At 37.4% G+C, this 21,223-nt stretch overlaps 1 pseudogene; it reads right to left on the reverse strand.

Moving 5' to 3' along the window:
- The window catches only part of LOC122135829, a 62,255-nt pseudogene that overhangs the window by 22,748 nt on the left and 18,284 nt on the right, over positions 1 to 21,223 (reverse strand).

The raw sequence follows: 21,223 nt of genomic DNA on the forward strand, positions 1-21,223 counted from the left end.
GAGACTGTCCAAACAATCATACAAAATAAGTCCAGAAAATTTCAGCATATATTTTTTTTATTAGCTGAATGTAAGGGGTTGCTGAATTGACACAACAAGTGAAAACAGGCATAAATATTTGCGCGCTATCACGGCGAGTTTGCGAGTTATGAGGAATTGAATACTGCGCGCTATCACGGCGAGTTTGCGAGTTATGAGGAGAGCAGTTTTTAATGTTCTAAAAAAAAACAAAAAAAAAAAAACATAATTCAATAATGTGCGTTCATTGCATGGACGGGGCACGAGCATATATTAGCGTCTAAAATGCATGGGCTGTTATACAGTTGAAAGCTTACCCCTTTTTACTTGCTGTTAATGTGAAATATTGTAAATTGTAAACTGTTGATTACAACATTTCACTAGATTTCCAATGAGATAGTGTTTGTAAACCTGTTGTAAAAATTAAAAGTCATATGGTCCATTTAGTTTTAAATATATATATATATATATATATATTAATATATTATATATATATATATAAGTATAATATATATATATATACTGTATGATCTGAGAGCTATGGCTAAAGGGGAATATAATATGAAATAAGAGTATATAATTAAATATATTTAGGTCTGTTCTTTTCTCATTGGGGTTAGTAGTAATGGCAGAATGTTAATTTTTGTGTAAAATATTCCTGTAATAAACGCCCCATGCATACTGTCCTGTTTTCTGGGAAGGGCATAAATGAGGGTAAAATGGAGTGTCAAAAACACAGTGTTCTCCCCTTTGTAACTGATCTTATGCTCTGTTAACCTCATGCTCTCAAACACATAACCACACACACACACACACACCTCGTTTCAGGGAGAGGACCTCAATAATGAATGGGCAGATAAATGAGTCTCCCTTAAAGCCCTCTGGACAGAAAGACAAAGAGAGCACAAGGCATGGTGGAATTTTTTCCTTTTTCAATCAATGCTGTACCAATGTTTTTTCAATGTAATAACATTTTTATCACTGCCATAAAATGTTTAATCAATGCTGATACTGAATAAGAAGAGAAGAGCAGAGCAGAGCAGAGAGCAGAGCAGAGAAAGAGAAGAGAAGAGAAGAGAAGAGAAGAGAAGAGAAGAGAAGAGAAGAGAAGAGAAGAGAAGAGAAGAGAAGAGAAGAGTGATATATGTCATTAATAAGTAGTGCTCTGTCTTCATTTTAACAGTGATTCATTTTAACACAGAAGAATGTGGTTGTGATGAATAAATCAGAGAGCCTACAGTCAGATTAATGTATGTATGTGATGGGTTTGAGTTTAATGTAGAAAGACAGATGTGTGATCATGTTACTAGTAATGTGCTTCTACAGAGCTCTCACAGCACTTTTAAGCTCAATAATAGTTTGGTTTGGGTGCCTATTGTAGAAAGTTATTTCAAATTAAATCCACAAAGGAATTCTAATTGTCTGCTTTATCTTCATTCGGTGTGATGTTCTGATTGAATTAGAAACATTGGATAACTGTTGCTTAGACACATGGAAGACTCATGTTTAATTCACTAGGGGAGGAGTCCAGACTCTAAAGCCACACCCACAATAACACTACATGAATAATCATGAATTAATACTAATAATAACTAATAATAAATAGTTATTTTAATGTAACGATTAAAAGTTAAATATTTTGATATATCATATCATTGGTTAAAAACTAAAAGTATACATTTTATAGGAACCCCAAGTATAAAACCAATATCACACTCCCACATATATCATATCATTGGTAAAACTAAAAGTATAAGTTAAGTTAAACAATAATTAAATTAAATATATAATAATCTAATATATAAATATAATTAATAGAAAATATAAATAAAAAATACAATTAAATGCAGTATACTGTTCCACACTATGAAAAAGGAAAAATATTCTCAATATGTATATCATCGATTCCTCTTTTATTCAGACAACCACAAACACTTAACACACTATTAACACACTATCACACACTGTTGGCTTTGGCAAGGTAAGTGTGAAGTGAACAATCTCATTCCACACACACTGACTACAATATACTACATCTTCGCACCTCCATATCTCCTTATGTTCATTTCACCCGCTCTCTCTGTGGGTTGTTTATTATTGCTGGTATAAGCAGATGATCAGGATCTGTGGCGAACATGAGAACACTCACAATCTCTGATTACATTCAGCTTGTTTTTCAGGTCAGTGCTGCACCATGGGAATGAGTCAACCCTTACTAATGGCCTTTAGCCAAAGGAGAAGATTCACTCTGATGCTTTCTTCACACAAACAAATACACTGACTCTTAAAAATCTCTGTTAAACTTTTTTCATACCGTATACACTAAAGACTGCACAGGATGTCTAGTGCAAGAAGTTCACAATACATACAGTACTTTATCTATTCGTCAACCCATTTACAGTATCCATTAATGCTCCACAATGGTTCTCCAGGATTTTACAACCAGACAACCAGTGTTATTTTAGTAGAATTTTCAGTTTTAGTAATCTTACTATATTATTTCACTTACCAATAATGATTTGTAATAGAACAGCACAGCAACTAAACAAACACAAACCAAGCAGATTTGGGCCAAAATTGGATGCATGACCTTTGACATGCACAAAAAATACATGGGAAGCATTCTTTCCCTTTAAAAATTTAATTACCTATTTTTTTTTCTTTCTAAAAACGATGTATTGTTATATGGTTAGATACATTGTAATTTTTTCCTGCAGTCCATGGACCCTTTTAGGATAGAAAATTTTGGGTCACAACCCACTAGTTGCGAAGCACTGAATTAATGTGAAACACACAGCGCACATACACGACTGTACACACACACGGTCTTGTTTTTCATTTCACTGCTGATTCAAGCAGAGCAGATTTTCAACATAAGAACAGTGATTCATGCTGCGAGAACAAATCTATAAGCAACACTAACATGGAAGCCCAGGGAGGCCGAGAGAGGGGGGGGGATGGGGGGGGGATTGGGGAGAGAAAAACAATACAACAAGCTGATAGAATGAAATGAACAGAGACGACGGAGTAACGGTGTGTGTGTGTCTGTATGTTTTACACTCACAGGGTTGAGAAGGACGGTCAGAAACAGCTCTCCTCCTCGTATGCTTTTGTCCAGTTCTTTAGGGCCTCCCGGATACTCTTTATAGAAGATGGTGTGTGTGAATAAACCACATGTCTGACGGGGCAGCACCTGCTCTCACACAAAACACACACACACCACACACACACACACACACACACACACCACAAACGCACGCACACACACACACACACACACACACCACAAACGCGCACACACACACACACACACCACAAACGCACACACACAGAGAGAGTTCAAGGCTTCAAAGATTTGCAGTCAATACAGTGCAAACCAAATTATGAATCTTTTAATGGTGTATTAATTAACCTCTCTGTCTTTATCATCTAATACTGCCAGTTTGAGTTCTACACATGATATTTTATTAGGGCTCATGTTAATGTATCTGTATTCAAGTGTTGCAAGGAAACAAATCATATATATTCATCCATTCACTTTCTGTCTAGATCAGTCAAAGAAAACAGAATAATTTCTCAGTGGGAAAAAGCTGAATGCTTCAATAAAATATGTGGCAAACAGGCAAAGACTGACAAGAAGAAAAGAGAAAGAGAATAAAAAATATACTGTGACTCAATTTCACAAAATGACTGCTTGGCAACAACAGAAAAACTGCTGTCTCCATTTCTAGCTCACGTCCAAGTACAGTAAAGCATATTACATATGTGTATTTTGACAAAACAACTGCTCTTTTTCGATATAATTACAAAAAGAATGTGACTAAGGCTGTCAGGTTAAAATATAATGAAACAAACGTATTATAAAAGTAGTCTATGAAATTCTTTGTGCAGTACATTCTAAATGCTCTGAAATAGCTTTGTGTGAGGAACAGATTGAGGCTGTCAGGTTTAAATATAAGAAAAATTCACTAGAAATCTAGACTTTTTTTGAGGCTTGAAATTTGCTAGTTGTCATACAGTATTGAAGTAAGAAAATAATATGGTTCGGAACAGCATGAAGGTCACTAAACATAAAGGTTTTAATTTTTTTATTAACTTTATTATTTTAACTTTACCCCTTGAAGCAATGAGATTAAATGCAAAGGATATTTTTCTTTGAATTTTCACATTTCTTGAACATTTCTCATCAGATTCTTCCAAGAACAAATTATCTTATATTGGCTAATTTAAAGCAGCACAACATTTTTGAACATTGAAAATATTAAGAATTTTTCTTGCGATCCAGATTATTAGACTGATTATGTGACACAGAAGACTGGAGTAATAAGCTGCTGAAAATTCAGCTTTGCCATCACATGAATAATTTACATTTTAAAATATATTCAAATAAAAATGTTTATTTTTAATTGAAATTACATTAGATAAGAGACTTTCAAAAACTTTTTTTTTTTTAATCCTACAAACTCCCGACTTTTGAACAGTATAGTGTATGTCTGACATATTGTACTTGTACTTCCTCTGACAGGCAAGTTGAGAGATGCTGGTACATTTATAAGAACCAACAGAGTCAATTTCTCAACACTGTAACAGTGGTGAATATCAGAGAGGCAGCTAGACTCTCAAACTGCTAAAACAGCTAAATCTATTACATTAACACACTCACAAACACACTGGGCTCTAATGCACTGATAAGAGCTTTCATCACCCATAAGCTTGTTTTCAGACTGCTTGATTGAGCTGGAACAGATCTTTGGGACTCTCTCCAATCTTTCCATCTAACTTAAACTTAATTGCTTTACCCACTTTAACATCTCTCTCTGTGTATTATTGAGTGGCACGCATGTTCCACTATACGTGTGCTGTTGCTGAAACTAGACGCACACATTTGACGTGCAAAGAACAATTGTATTGCACACATGTAGTCTTGATTTAATATTTTAATCTACTCCATCTTCTAAAATTCAATTTCAGTGCTAACAAACTAAACTGTCTGTCCCACCAACATGCCTGAAGAATTTATTAAACTCTATTCATGTGCTCTGTCCTTCCTGTTTCGCTTTTCTTGCCACCCCCTACCCTGCCATTTCTTCTCATTGAATATAACTTGCCCTGTCAGTATACTATTGTGGTGGTTTGTGAAGAAGCAGTTAGTTCTATGGTGTGCTGTCGACTTGCTGTATTGCAGAGCCAGATCAGACTGTAACACTCTGACATGCTTCATAGCCCCATGGATCCACACTCAGTATTCAGTGTTCTGGATCTCTGATCTGAGGACTGTCATGCTTGCACCGAGGAGGCCAGTAGTTAGGCCACAGTTGTCTGAACAGCTGACCTAAAACCTGTTTTGGTGCATCTGTTAAATAAAAAAAGCCAGAAATTTGGGCTCACAAACACCTGCTGCAAAACATATGTCTTAGGCTAGATTCAGAACGCTCATAAAAAGAGATGATGATGACAGCTAAATTGCATGCAAAAAAATCTGATCCGAGTTAGGCCTGCCAACGTTTGTTCTTTTGTATTATGAATGAGGAAAATTGACACATCTCTAATTCACTAGAAAGAAGAAAGAAAGACATGTTGTAGTGGGCTAGTGCTCTCACAAAAACAAGGCACAAGTATTCATAAGAACCAAATAAAGGGTGCATTAAATTACTGCTGGTTTCATAAGGAGTTATGAAATTGATTGCACTATTTTCAAAAAACTCATTTTCTTAATCAGTAACAGTTTTTTTTTTTTTTTTGTAAAATATCTGAAGAGCTTAAAATAATCTAATTTACTAAATTTTTTTACTGTTTTATTTTTTAAAAATGGGCAAATTGCTTTTTCTGCTTCATGCATAAATCTAACAAAAGGTAGTCTTCAATGAAAACAATTTGGCAATGGACCTTTATCACACTTCCTATATCCAGCAAGTGAAGCCACTGTGTATCACCACTTCCGGTCCCATCGCAACGCAGTCAAAACCTAATGGCCAAATCTTCTCTTTCCTTTCTTTCGCTGGTGTTACCGCAGTGTACCTGGCTGCTTTCATTCAAAACAACAACACACTGCCTCAGTTTTCATGATTTCCTGACAAAACACAGATGAGATGGGGTGGGATGAATTAAGGTCCTTCTAAAATATTATACGGGAGCATGTTCACGTAGAGTATGCATTTTAGGGCTACATCTCATATCACCTGCTGAAATGTTTTATATTAATATATTTCCGTTCCAAATGTGAATTCTGAATAAATAAATGTTTTTCCCAACTAACCTGCTGCAGTCAAGTTCGTCTTTTCATTAACATTTCTCTCTTACTGATTATATTTCATACCTATTTGCATTTTTTAAATGAATTTGACTGATAAAGACCCTTACAAAAATTTACCATGGTTTTACTATAGTAAATATGTAGCAACCATGTTTTTTTTTTCCACATACTGATTTCCATTTGAATTGCCCCAGTTTTACTACACATACCATGGTTAAATTTCATAAGAACAGTATTAAAAATAGATGAATGAATATGTGGGCGTTGCCTTAAAGAAAATTTTATTGTTTTATAGTTTTTTAATATTTATGGTAGTTTATTTTATTCATTTTTGATTTTTAAAGATTTAGTTTGATTGTTATTTAAGAGTTTTGATTTTGTGGGCATAAATATGTTGAATTACATACAGTGACAATGAAAAATGACAGAATAATTACTAAAATTTAATACAAATGAATAAATATGTTAATTCTGATCTTATTCATCAGGTCTCGCACACAATGCAGCATCTCAGTCACTATTTAAATGGGCACTGACACAGTGTGGTGAAATCGGTAACGTTACGTTGGATTAAAACTACAGTTCCATTGAGTTCTACAGTTCCATTGAGTTTGGACAATTCTGTGCACAGTAATCATCAGAATATCTCTTCGACTGTCTCTGAAAATGTCCGGATTTTGAAATCATCCTGCAGATGCTCATTTTTACAGGCTTTTATTCAACTAGGTGATTACAGCATACTAAAACAAACATAACCGGAAGAATCGATACACTGCTTCGACGGGGTACTTCCGGTAATCAATTCCGCTGTGATAAAGGTCCATTGGGTATTATTACAAAATTAAAGGCCCTACTTCTACATTATCTTGATTCAAGCAACAACAACAAAAAAACGTAAATAATAATAATAATAAAAAATAAATGATTGTACCAAAGAAAAAAATCTTTATCGTCCCTCATGTTGTCCAAACCTTTATTACCTTATTTATTTAGTGGTACACAAAAAGGAGATATTACTCAGAATGGCAAATATTTAATATTTAAAAAAAAAGAAAAGAAAAAGAAAAAAAAAGCCCCCAACATTCTGCTTAACATTTCCGTTTGTGTTCCACAGAAGAAAGAAAGTCATCTGAGTTTGAATGTTACATGAAGTTGAGTAAATTATGTCAGAACTTTCATTTCAGGGTGAGCTATCACTTTAAAATAAATCTTCAGATAACCATAGAGCCTTTAACCAAAAATGAGGGACAGAGACAGCAGAGCTATTTAAAAAAATTGATTCAAAGCTGTGGTTGGGGACATCTAGTCAAGATCTGTGTGTGTGTGTACCACTAATAGATTTGGCTGTGGTGAATGTACTATGAGGTATTTCATCTGAGTCCCAGTGTGTCATCATTAATTATTTTGGAGTGTATATGTGTTTCATTGATTTGCCTATGCTAGCTGTTGCTTGTATTTTGTATCTTGTATCAGTCCTCTTGCAGGCAAGTCTCATTGCTTTTTCACAACACTACCTGTGTAGCAACAAGTGGCAGATTGCAAATCTATACAGCTTCCTGCAAAGTATGAGATGAGTCTTGTCCATAATCACTGATGTTATGTATGTTAAGTAAGTTTGTTATTGACAGCTTAGCTTGCAAGCATAGTACTAATGGGTTAAGAAAAGTTCCCTATCTGTCGGTCACTACGAGTCATGTTGAATGACATATGGGGCCTCACTTGGGAGGCCAATCATCCCTGAGTTTAAGAGAAAATGCCAATGAAAATTGGCTAGTGGATTTTGTATGCTGAGCCAATCCCCATGCCTATGGGTATATAAGGTGACAGTGCGCATCTCATTAGATTTTTGCTTCGGAGCGAGTAGTGATGTTCAATATTCACTACAAAAGCCATTCATCTTTGTGTTTGGAGGGCTGTTCCTGGTTTGTTGTTTGCAGTGCGTTTACAGCGGTGTCCCTGTCATCAGCGATTCCCCTGGGCGCTTCAGCTAAAAGACCAGTTTTCCTCTAAAAGAGCAAATCACGGACGGTTTGTGTTCTTTTTCAAGATGCCGTTTCGTCCATGTCCTTCTGGATGCAGTTGTTTCCTGTCCTCTGTCGATGCAAACGTATGGTCGCTTTCTTCAGTTTCTGGGTCTCCTTCATGCTGAAGCGGCGTTTATGAATGAGTCATGCATCTATTGTGGGCGTATGGACCATGGGCAGCGTTGCGATCGCATCTCTCTCTCTCTCCTCAAGGGGAGTGCAGCAGACCCCTCTTTCACTACCAGTCCCGGTTTCTCTGCCACGAACAGAGGACCGCCGCTAATGCTCTGGGAGATCTGAGGGGTGACTGTGAGAGCTTCTCTCCTGGGCCACACTCCCACGGGACCTCTCTCTCTTCCCGCAGCGCATGTGCAGCCAGCGTGTCATTCGTTGGGCGGGTAAGAGGATCAGATGTCGATTGCAGCATTGGGGGATGGGCTATCGTCCTCTGAGATGAAGATTCGGCGGGGCTGCCCCCCTTGGGTGTTGTCACCCAATTGTTTGCCGAATAGGACCCAGAGTTGTCGGCCATGCTTTGCCCGAGCAGCCGTGAGCATCGGCTGGAGGGTGAATAGACCCCTCAGCCCTGAGTGCTCAAGGTTGGATGATTGGTTTCTCGGCGTGGAGCGCGGCTCACAACCATGTTCTTCTCCGGATTCCTTTCTTCCTGGAGGTGCATGAAGAGGTGACATGGACGGCCCCTTTTAGAGACAGAAGCTGCTCGTCTCCCTCTTCCGTCCTCCTACCCTGATGGCGGGGCAGCCAAGGGGTACATGGACATTCCCCACAGTGGAGAGAGCGGTTTGCGGTGCATTTGTGCCCCCAAAACACTGCCACTTGGAGGAATCATCCACATCTCCAACCAAAGCCTGTAAGCTGTCGGCAGCTCTCGACCTCCCCAGTTCAATGGCATTTTTCGAGACTTTGGTGGCAGTCTGAGATGCCGTCTTGCACGAGGGGATTGCTGTCCTGTTGGTGAAGGATGCAATTGAGCCAGTCCCCCCTTCACAAGCTCCCATTCAAGATGTTGACACAGAACGGGGCAGACTTAAGTGACCTACCACCAGTGGTAGACACTATCACTCAGGTTAGAGCTCCCTCTATGAGGCAGGCCTATGCTTTGAAGTGGAGTCAGTTCACGAATTGGTGTTCTTCTCACCGAGAAGATCCCCGGAGATGCTTGGTCAGCGTTGTGCTTTCCTTCCTGCAAGAAATGTTGGAGTGGAGGCTGTCCCCCTCCACTCTGAAAGTGTTTGTTGCTTGCTTTCACAGCACATCATGATGCAGTGGATGGCCGGTCCATGGGAAGGCATGACCTGATTTTTAGGTTCCTGAGGGGTGCCAGAGGGTTGAATCCTCCTAGGACACCCTTAATACCCTCCTGGAATCTTTCTGTTGTCCTGGCTGGACTCCAAAGGGGTCCACTTGAGCTGCTTGATTCATTGAGCTGAAGTTCCTGTCTCTTAAGACAGCGCCCCTGCACGCGCTCACTTCCATCAAGAGAGTTGGGGACCAAGCATTTTTCGGTAAGTGAAGAGTTTTCCTTGTGTTTGGGCCAGCCTAATCTCCACATTGTCCTGAGACCCCCAGCCTGGATACGTGCCCAAGGTTTCCACTGTATCCAAGCAGAGGCTGGCCCACTGGATAGTGGATGGCATTGGAGCCTACTCCACTCTGTGTGTTGCCTCCACCTGGGCGTTGTTGCACGGCACCTCTCTGGCAGACATCTGTGAAGCCGCGGGCTGGGCAACACCTTCGTCTGGCAGGCATCTGTGAAGCCGCGGGCTGGGCAACACTCGACCCAGCTTCCACTCCACAATATTTTTGATCATGCTCATTTCCCAAAATGGCTTGATTATTATAGAGAAGAAGTCAACAGTTATGTTGTTTGTAGTCCATTTGGGACGATTACATCCTGAGCAAATTTGTGACCAACTGTAGAATGGGAATGGTGTGGGACACTGAGAACAACCGCAGACAAAGAGGCATCTGTGAAGCCGCGGGCTGGGCAACACCTTTGTTACAACAGGAGCAACTTAATTTACATGGAGGGTAGTAAACCGAAAATGTATAAAAGGTTTGAACTTAGGATGTTCTGGGTTCATTCTGACTGTTAAACCCAAGGTACAGTACTACATGTACTTTGTCATTGCTATGCTGCAATAAACATCTTCATCAAGATCTTCAACATCCTCATCACTTTTTCTTACACAACCTTCATGTAGAGCCAGTTTCTTCCCATGTGTTGGGTAAGTGGCAGAAAGGACTGGCTCGGTGTCATGCTTGCTGCGCCATTCCCCCTCACACGGGGATATGAGCGCCTTTCTTCTCCCAGTAGAGTTCCCTGATTGGCGAACCCTGGTTGAGCATCCTCCAGCACCATAGTGAGACTTGACGAAGCAGTCTGACGCCAGGCCCAGTAATGGTGTTAGCATGCCCTGAATTTTCCTCTCTGTAAACTTGTGTCTTCCCTTTACAGACCCGCTCTGTCAGTCTCTTCTAGCAGACATTCCATCCCTACTCTAAGGTAGGACCTGCCTCAGAGACCCATTCCATATGTAGTACTGCCCCCTGGGTCAGTCAATATCAGTATCTCCACATGTCACCTCCCTACAGGTAGGATGTGGTCTCTGTAGCGACCTTAAGGCTCGCTTCCCCATTGTTCTACCAGGCTGAAAGAACAAATAGGAAAGATTTGAAGCAATCTTTCACTGAAGGTTTAAATCCCTTCCAAAAAACTTTTTTTTGAATGGAACAGTAGCATGGCCTTTCTCTAGCAGCGATGTACCCACCATTTGGTACCAAGCTTAGTGAATTGGCGCTGTGGCTTTGGGAAGGTTACAACCTTAGCGTAGCTTTTGTGACACACTGTGGCTTGTCAAAAATTGCAGTGCCACAGGGTTGTGAGGGTGATCAGGTTGTGGTGTTTTCCATAGACCTCATATGTCCATTTTCCATGGACCCCCATATGTTCCCATGCCACAACCTGAAACCATTCGCGGTTGGTGGGACACGTTCTCGGCTCCTCAGCGTAAAAACCTAATGCCGCCTTACATACCCATAGGCATAGGCAGTGGCTCAGCATGCAAAATCCACTAGCCAATTTTCATTGCTGTTTTCTCTCTTAAACTCAGAGATGATTGGCCTCACAAGTTAGACCTCATATGTCATTCAACTTAACGTCTCTGTTCCCTCCACGTAACCAAGACATTCTTTTAGTTAGCTAGACCAAAATATTATAACATGCTACATTTTTAATCAGGATTTGAGGAAGAATCTTGTACGACACTGCCTGCGGATGAAATCAAATATTAAACTATTACACCTTCCAATATTAATATTCTGTGATATTAACCTTTTGAGTGTGTGCGATTGTTCCCTGCAATTTTGATCCCAGGGAAAATTAATTTTATTCCCCATCCAAAAAAACGATTATGAACTTTTTTGTCATACGCATACACAAGATTTCTGTGTGGTGCAATGATGTGTCCTCTGTATGTTGAGCCGTACCATGATGTTTTATTATGAATAAATCCCTTGCGGTGGCGTGCAGGTTTGAGGTGTGGGTATTCCTCAGTACTGGTCACTCGTATCCCCCCATGCTTTCTTCCAAGCCTCATACAGCTGAATATGGACTGGATATACACCAGAATGATGAGGGGCCACTGCATATCCCAGATCTACTGGAATACCATGCTCCTGTAATGAGAAAATACACACAAATAAATATATTAGCATATTACAATATTTTATAAAAACATATACACAAGTAATTGAGTACTGAAGTGGATTACTTACAACTTCAAAATATTGAACACAAATCAAAATTCAAAATCAGAAAAATCTCTCACTTTTTTTTTCGAATGATCATTTTCCAGGACTTTGATGAATTTTCCAGGATATTTTCAAATTTTCAATTTAATTAAGACTTGGGATAAAAAGACAAGGATCATTTCCTCAAGTATTTAAAAATATGCACAGTTTATGGCCTTGACTTTAAAGTCAGCTCTTTAATATGAGCTCTGACATACACAACACACACACACACACACACACACACACACACACACACACACACACACACACACAACACACACACACACACACAACACACACATATGTATGTATAATATATATATATATATATTTTTATATATATATATATATATATATATATATATATATACGTGTAAGGGATATTCAATGGTTTGCAGTGCATTAAAGGAGTTTAAACGCACGGCGTGGAGGCCAAGAACCACCAGATGTGAAGCGGAGGCATCCACCCTCCGCTGAACCTTTTTTAATGATTTTAAAGGAGTTTCTTATGCTCATCAAGGCTGCATTTATTTGATCAAAAATATAGGAAACAAATTATATTGTGAAATATTATTACGATGGAAAATAATGTTGTTCTATTTTAATATACATTAAAATCTAATTTATTCCAGTGATGCAAAGGTGAATTTTCAGCATCATTACTCCCGTTTTCAGTGTCACATGATCCTTCAGAAATCATTCTAATATGCTGATTTATGCTGATGAATCTGTGTCCCGACTTAATCTCTTAAACCGAAAACAAAGAAAGAACTAGTTTAACAATTAATTATTAAAATGTTAAAGCAGCCTCCTCCTATTTTGATTTAAATTGTTTATTAATAAAAGTGCGTTTAGTCGACTAATGCTACAAATGAACAACTACTAGTCAACCAGACACATTTTTAGTGTAAATATTTTGCAGCACAACTGTTGCCAACATTGATAATTCTAATAATAAATCAGAATATTAGAATGATTTATTAAGGATCATGTGACACTTTATACTGAAGTAATGGCTGATGGCAATTCAGATTTTTATCACAGAAATAAATTATATTTTAAAGGATATTAAAATAGAAACCATTATTTTTTATATTGTAATAACACATTTTGCAAGATTACTGTTTTTTTATTTTTGATCAAATAAATGCAGTCTTGATGAGCATAAGAGATTTCTCTTTAAAAAACAATACAAGTCTAACTGATTCCAAACTTTTGAACGGTAGTGTGTATGTATGTATGTATGTATGTATATATATATATATATATATATATATATATATATATTTGGGCTGTCCTACACTAAAAATGTGTCTGGTTGACTAGTAGTCATTCATTTGTAGCATTAGTCGACTAAACGCACTTTTATTAATAAACAATTTAAATTAAAATAGGAGGAGGCTGCTTTAACATTTTAATAATTCATTGTTAAACTATTTCTTTCTTTGTTTTCGGTTTAAGAGATTAAGTCGGGACACAGATTCATCGTCTACGCAGTTGTGGGGGAAAAGCTGAATTTTCAGTACTCCAGTCTTCAGTGCCACATGATACATCAGAAATCATTGTAATACATCCTATTGATTGTTTGCTTTTCATGAATGTGGCTGGATATGACAAAAACCTCAGAATTACACTGAAGAGAAAGCTCGTTATATGTCATAATTGGTTAGAACACACTGTGATGCATATATTATATATATATATATATATATATATATATATATATATATATATATATATATATATAGACAAACATTTAGTACTGTTAGTACTGCATTAATTTATCCGCTGAGTGCTTGAGTAGACAAAATTACCAAAAATCCTATTTCCCAGATAGAGACACACACACATTTTTATAGCTGGTGCGCTCATTCACACTTATCTTCAGAGTTACACAGAGCTACCTCAGAGCTATTGATTCGAGACTTTATGATTTTTTATGAAAATCCATTTTTCATTTTTAAATTTCTCTGGGCTAACTAATTAAAATCAGATAGGTGAGATAACAGACATCTAAAGAACAGCTGAGTCGATAACTGTGTTTTGAGGTGAATTCTCAGATTTAACTTCCATATCATGAGGATCCAGTAATCCACAGAATTTCCCTCAAGAGAATGTGCACACACACACACACACACACACACACACACACACACACACACACACACACACACACACACACACACACACACACACACACACACACACACACACACACACACACACACACACACACACACACAGCCTCCCACATTCTCCATCCTCTCATGTACACTCATCTGTTAGCTTAGCTGCACAGCTCTCTGATTTAATCAAACCCCCAAACCAATAAAGGCAAATCAAAGCTGTCTTCTCTAGATTATCAAACTTCTGCTTGTGTCCCATTAAAATTCTCTGTCAGTTCGACTCTCACAGTCTCTGCCCCCTGAGCAGACAGACACTAGTCTGTTTTACTCTGCACCCAGAGTCAAGCGCATGCTAACTGCTTGACCTTGGTCACTCATGTAGGAGATTTTTCCTGGGAAATTTTTGAAGTGTGCAGTTTGTTGATTGTCATTGACTATGAACAGATTCTTATGGCAGCTCTGAGAGAGGAAAATGTATTAAAGTCAGCATGAAATGGAATCTATTTTCTAAATGCATGTTAATCTCATGGTGAATTATTCATCCATGCATATGTTTCCATTTTTTTAAGATCACATTAAGCTAACTTACATCCAGTCAGCAACCAATGAACTGAACCCAAACCCCATCCTACATTTTTCTTTTAAATAATCTGCTTTACTCAGATGTGCGTCACAATATTGTAAAAAGGATGCGTTGCTACTTATATCTAGACTTCTAGAGAGAGATACAACTCACATGCATACACATATTTGTTTTTCTATAATCGTGTAGACTTTCCACTGGCATCTATTTTTTATACTGAGCTAATTATATTTTCTATTTCCTAGCCTTCACTGAAACCTGCAAATGAGATAACCATCACGTGAATCTTAATTAAGATATTATTTAGGATATTCATTGTGCTTTTTTCCTTACAGGCACTGTTGGCTGCTCTCCAAAAATGAAGTTGATTTCAGGATTTACTATCCTGTGGGGACAGTTGGATTGCATAATGTAGGCAAAACCTGACCCTCATACACACAGAGCAATAAAAACCAGTGTTGGGGGCACTACTTTAAAAGAGTATGATTTTAAAGTAGTTAAATAATTTAATGTCAAAGGTATTTCTATTTTCTGTTCATTTTCACACAATAAACAGTTAAATGATTTATAATTATTTCTACTTTATTTATTAATTATAAACTAATTATAATTTTTATGATGTATATCTTAAGATGGAAAGTCTGGGTCTGCGACAAAAACAATGTTTTTTAAATAGACTTTTCTTGTTTAAACTGAATAAACTTCATTAAACTTGAACAGTTACATTTACATTAAATACAACAAAAAATAGAATACTAGAGTCAAAAACATAGTAATGAAAAGCACTGTTAAATGCAATAGTTTGCTATAAAAACACAGAAAAATACCACCAGAGACTTGATGCCACGACTAGAGGTTTGCATCTGTGAAACATCTTTTTTTTTATTCAGTTCATTTCATGATCATTTGAACAAAGTGAATTACTAAGTTAATCTGGCTCCTAAGCTACAAATGAAAGAGAGGAAATTGTGGGACAGCTTTTATAAGAGAATGTGTATGATTTATTGTCTTAGATCTAAAGGAAACAATGTGATTTATAGAAATTACATTTCTATAAATCACATTGTTTGCTTGAGAGATTTTTGTTTTAGATGCTGTTTTTGTTACCCTACATTACTACTGTACTTAACAGAAAAAAAGTAGCTCGTTGCTGCTGAAAAATGTAGTTAAGATATAATTAGTTTTTGTGCAAAACAGTTTTTCAAAAACAACCTACCCACAGTAAAACAAAACAACAACAAACACATATTAGGCTAATTCATTTCTAATATTTCAATTACTCAGATGGTCTAAACACACTTAAAAGCCATTTTAAAGTTTCACTGTAATAATGAAGGCCTCTTTATGGATAAAGATGAAAATTATTGAAAATGATAAGGTGGGGGGAAATAAACAACAAAGATATAAATTATATGGATAAATCAATGAGGTAGATTTATGGAAACAGATTATGTGTTTTCAAAAGAACTTTGTTAAATCTTAATTTTAGTCACATTTTTAATGCACCTGCATTTTGCTAAAAAAAACTATTAGCTAAACTGCTCAAGCCTTAGCGCATGACTCAAATTATAATTTAGCTGGCGGTTATGTTTTTCAGACAGAGGCTGTGCTTGTTTTGTGACTTTCAGCAGGGGCACTTTACGCTTCTGTATTTATCACTCACTCTGCCATTCACATCACACGGCTGTATTTCGAAAATAATTTTCATATTCTTTATAATAATTGGGTCTTAAACAGCCAAGTGACAGTGATGCTAATACACAACCTAACAGTAAAGATGAAGTCTAGACATTGGCAGCTAGTGAGTAAACAACCATCTACAATACTTTGTCCTGTACACATATCAATATCATAAACAGAATTTTAATATTTCTTTTCTGTAACTCACCATTAAGAAGTAGTTCACTCCACCAAATGAAAATATGCTAAAAAATGTACTCACGCCTCAGGCCAATCTAACAATGTAGTTGATTTCTTTAATCGACCAGGTTTGGATAAATGTAGCATTTAACATCACATGCTCAAAGCATCTTTGGCTGTTTTTGCTTCACAAGCCATTAATTGATGTACTGGAATAATTGTGTCGACTGTACGATTATATGAGCTGTTTTAGACTCTTTCTGAACTGTACCCCATTTACTGCAGAGGATCCACTGGGTGAGCAAAGTGATGTAAATTTGGTACATTTCTCCAAATCTATTCTGATGAAGAAAAACAATCTCGGATGGGCCTAAGGGTGAATAGCATTTTGTAGCAAATTCCCTTATTTTTGGGGTGAACTATTCCTTATTTACCAAAGTTGTTACAAAAAGAAACAAAGGCCAAACTACACCACAAGCAGTGCACAAGTGGCCACTGTGCAAACACAATGGAATGGGTAATTTACACTTGCGTGACAATTTACTTGTTTTCAGTTGGGTCCATGCAGATATACCTCTCTAACGTGTCAGCCACAGTTGTTTTGGCTTCCAAAACAGCTAAAAACTAAATAAAACAGGCTGTGTGAATATTGAGGAATGCCGATGATCACCGCAACTACTGGTGGTGCCAGAATACAGCTGGATTCCTTTTCCTTTAAAATTCTCTTGGACATCGGAAATTTTTTGGTCACGTTCCTTAGTAGAGCATTCCCTCATTTTTTTATATATGACTTAGGAGATATAGCTTGTCCATTTTATAAGACATGGAAACGAAAAAAAGCAGACGAGTGGAAAGGGATCAGGAAATGGAATGAGCCAGATTGCAGGTCGCTCGGGTCACTTGGCTCAATTTAGAGTATGCGTATCACTCTGAAATATATAAGGGTAAATATATGTGTCAGAGTTTTACATTCTGCTAGCAAAGTGTCTTTTGAGTGTGATATAGAGAGTGCTGCTTCACAGAACAAGGGGGACAAATAAATGCAGGAGTGTTACCGAGAGATAACTAAATGAGAGCACACACGCTTACACACACACTCTAACTCGTCCCCTGTTCTTGGGTAGGATTTCAAAGATTCTGTCCAAAATCATAATAGGCAGTTCTCTATTTTGAGGAACAACTTGAAGTCTCAAAGCACCTGTAAAACATGGCATAACTTAGTGTTCCTTTTCTCAAAGTAAATGACACGACTCGCTGGAGGGCTAATGGTTCCTTTAAGTGAATGGGTAATGTTCGCCGGATGTGAGAAACCTGGATGCATGGTTTTGTTCACTGATGGTGTATGGGCAAGTTAGAGGTGTAGATATTACTTACCCAAAGCGAAAAGTCCTTTGTTCAGGACCATTGTTCGCAATCAGAGAGGATTCATTGTGAAAGAGATGGGCTGCAATGAGCTTTCCACATATGAGGTGAACCACCAGAACTCATCAACCATATTTCAACAACAGATCACACATCTCCATCATCTTCCTCCTGTGTACCTTACAAAAAAAAAAAAAACCACACAAACAAACCGTAGCTCAGTAGCATACTGGGCAGTTTTCTGTGGGCCTGTGGATTTCAAAAAAAAATAAACATTCTAAAAATACTTAAATTCCTAAAACGCTAGTCAATGTATAACTTCATCATGGAAGAATGACTGTCATTTAGTTGCCCAGTATCACTGTCCACCACAGCTCAAACATTTCTTTAGTTTAATAGGAGTCTGTGGTGGAAATGATGGTGGGGAAATAATCATGTCCAGACTCCTTTGTAACAGGTGAAAAAGCGATTTTCAATGTTTCATAGAGTATTTAGTAGCTAACACGGTCAGTACATAGCATTTTATATATTCTTATACAATTAAATATTTCAGTTTTCTATATAATTTGACAAAATAATATTTTGACGTGGATTATTATGCTATATGCAACACACACACACCACACCAGGGTGTACCACACATGCACATATAAAGTTTGAAAGTATTTTAAAGATTTAAAGTCTGGGTCAGCAAACTGTAAGCATTAAAAAGTCCAACAAAAAAAATACATATTTTCAATTACTTTTAAATATAAATTGTACTAAATCAACAAAAATTTATCAACACCACTGCATTTATTTCTCACTATTAACTAGTTGCTTGTTTGCAGCCGTATCCAGTTGAGAGATAGTGTGTACCCTAATTTCGAAGTGTACCCTATTGACAAACCACTTTTGTAAGGTGTTTGAACACAGTTGTGAAGGCCACAGTATCGTGACAAACAACACCGCCTATAAGGGAAAAAATACCACCCACAATCATTGTTTTATAATCCGCAAAATAGATCATACAAACGTCAGTCTCCTCCACACTAGCAGTTCTCAGATTTCCTCACTTCTAATGAACGGGGTGGGGGGGTCATACTCAATGACGGGGAAAGTGCCCGCCCATTTGTGACACGCTCTGCCCTATTGGCATATACACAGCCCTGAGTGAGAAGCAAGTGGTCCCATCATTACTGTTATTCTTGCTCGCGAGCATGAGCTCTTGAAGCTTCCGCAACTGTCTTCTGAATTATGGAGGCGGGAAGCACCAGCTCATGCGTCTCTTAAACCCTTTTTGCACGTGAGTTTAAAATATTCAAGCTGAGACCTCCGGCGTGAGTTCTTTTTCAGGCGGACCTTATTTAGAGTGGTGCCGCCTTACTGTTTGCCCCATGGCGACGCGTCATGCTTGCATCATTGTGACACAAACCAAAGCCAAAATAGATCGGTATGACACATGGCTCGCTTTTATTTCATTTTTCCTGTTTTATATTCAAAAATATTCACAAACATGCTCACTATATTATGGTATATCTGATATTCCGATTCCTGAAATATGTGCAAGTAAATAATATTGGTAGTTTAAACACTTGTATATCGACCTCAGAGCCAAGTGATCCCCACGTGAGATCTATACGGGTTCATGGGCGCCGCCATGTTATAGGGTCGCGCCTAATCCGAGCTGTGGGATTTATAACACGCCAATTCATCCTTTCCTCCCGAAACACATTAAAGTCGGTCTCCGGTAAACTCGGAGAAGGGACAGAGGTAACTTTATAGTTACCTACACAATCTGTATATGATGATCAATAAAAACATGTAGTCAAATTATATTTTGTAAGGGGTCATTATTGCCCGTTTCCATAGAAATCAGCGTGTATTTTACAAATGTACATGTATGGGTTTGCTAGAACTTATGTGTATTTTAATATCGGCCCGGGGGGGCTTTTGGGGGGGGGGGTTTTATCTGGAAACCTAAAATAAGCATTATATGGTTGAAAAAACACTGAATATTTGTGATAGATATAATCCAGCGTTCAGCGCGTCTGATCTGGCCTCTGCGCCAGCCCAAAGGCGCGAAAGCGGATTTAAATTCAGCATTTGATGACGTTGATCGCACTGGAAAGTTCCAATCACAGACACCGGTGTGGATTATCGTACGCTTCAGGGACCAGCCAAGACTGAATCACACCGGTGTTATCGTACGCGACTATAAAGGGGTTAAGGGGACAAACACATAACCAAAATATTCTTGACCTCCCTAATCCTACCCAATACCCTGAATTTAACAACTATCTTACGATTAATAGGAGTTTATTGAGAGGAAAATCTGCAGTTAATGGTATGTTAATAGAGATAATTGACCTAAAATACATTTTGCGATGACCAATAAAATTTTTTTTTTTTTTTTTTTTTTTTTTTTTTTTATAAATACACACTTAAACGTATAAATTTTTTTATATACTTATTTAATTGTAATTTATGTATTGCTAAAGACAACAAAAAAATAAAATAAGCTTGATTCAAAAATAATGAAACGGCAAACTAAAACTAAAAGGACCATATAATTATATATATGGATATGATCTATATATTATATATCTAATATAAAATATATATATATATTGAACATATATAATATAAAATCACAACCATTAACGTTACGAAAACACTGTAGCCTAAAGCATCTAAAAACTAAACTAAACTAACCACTGGTCTCTTCCTGTCTACGTACGTGGTTCTTGTCAGCGATAAGCTACAATTTGCTAAAAGTAAATCAGTGACACTAATAATAAACTGAAAGATGTTAGTTATCCACACACACAACACAACACACACAACTTTCAAAGAATAGAACATGGATGAAAACCAGAGAAACTCAGAGTTGCTGATGGCAGAGTTCTGTTGACCATGCCAATCAGAATATTACAAAACGCCTTTTTATAGCAGTGCGATCATGTATGTTGTGTACACAATAGTATTACATTTGATCTTTTAACACATTTTGATCTTTTAACACACACATATTTACCTGTATGGAAGAATTCCCAGAAAATCCCAGGTTAAAGGTCGAAGTCATTAGAAATGTACGACCTAAACATGTTCTGTGTTTCCAGAAGAGCCTGGAAGATAAAAACCATCAAACAATAGAAGCTGAAGATTGCACTGTTGACTGCTATGCACCTGCTCAGTACAT

This window comes from Cyprinus carpio, chromosome B1 (assembly GCF_018340385.1).
Source record: "Cyprinus carpio isolate SPL01 chromosome B1, ASM1834038v1, whole genome shotgun sequence".
NCBI lineage: Eukaryota > Metazoa > Chordata > Actinopteri > Cypriniformes > Cyprinidae > Cyprinus > Cyprinus carpio.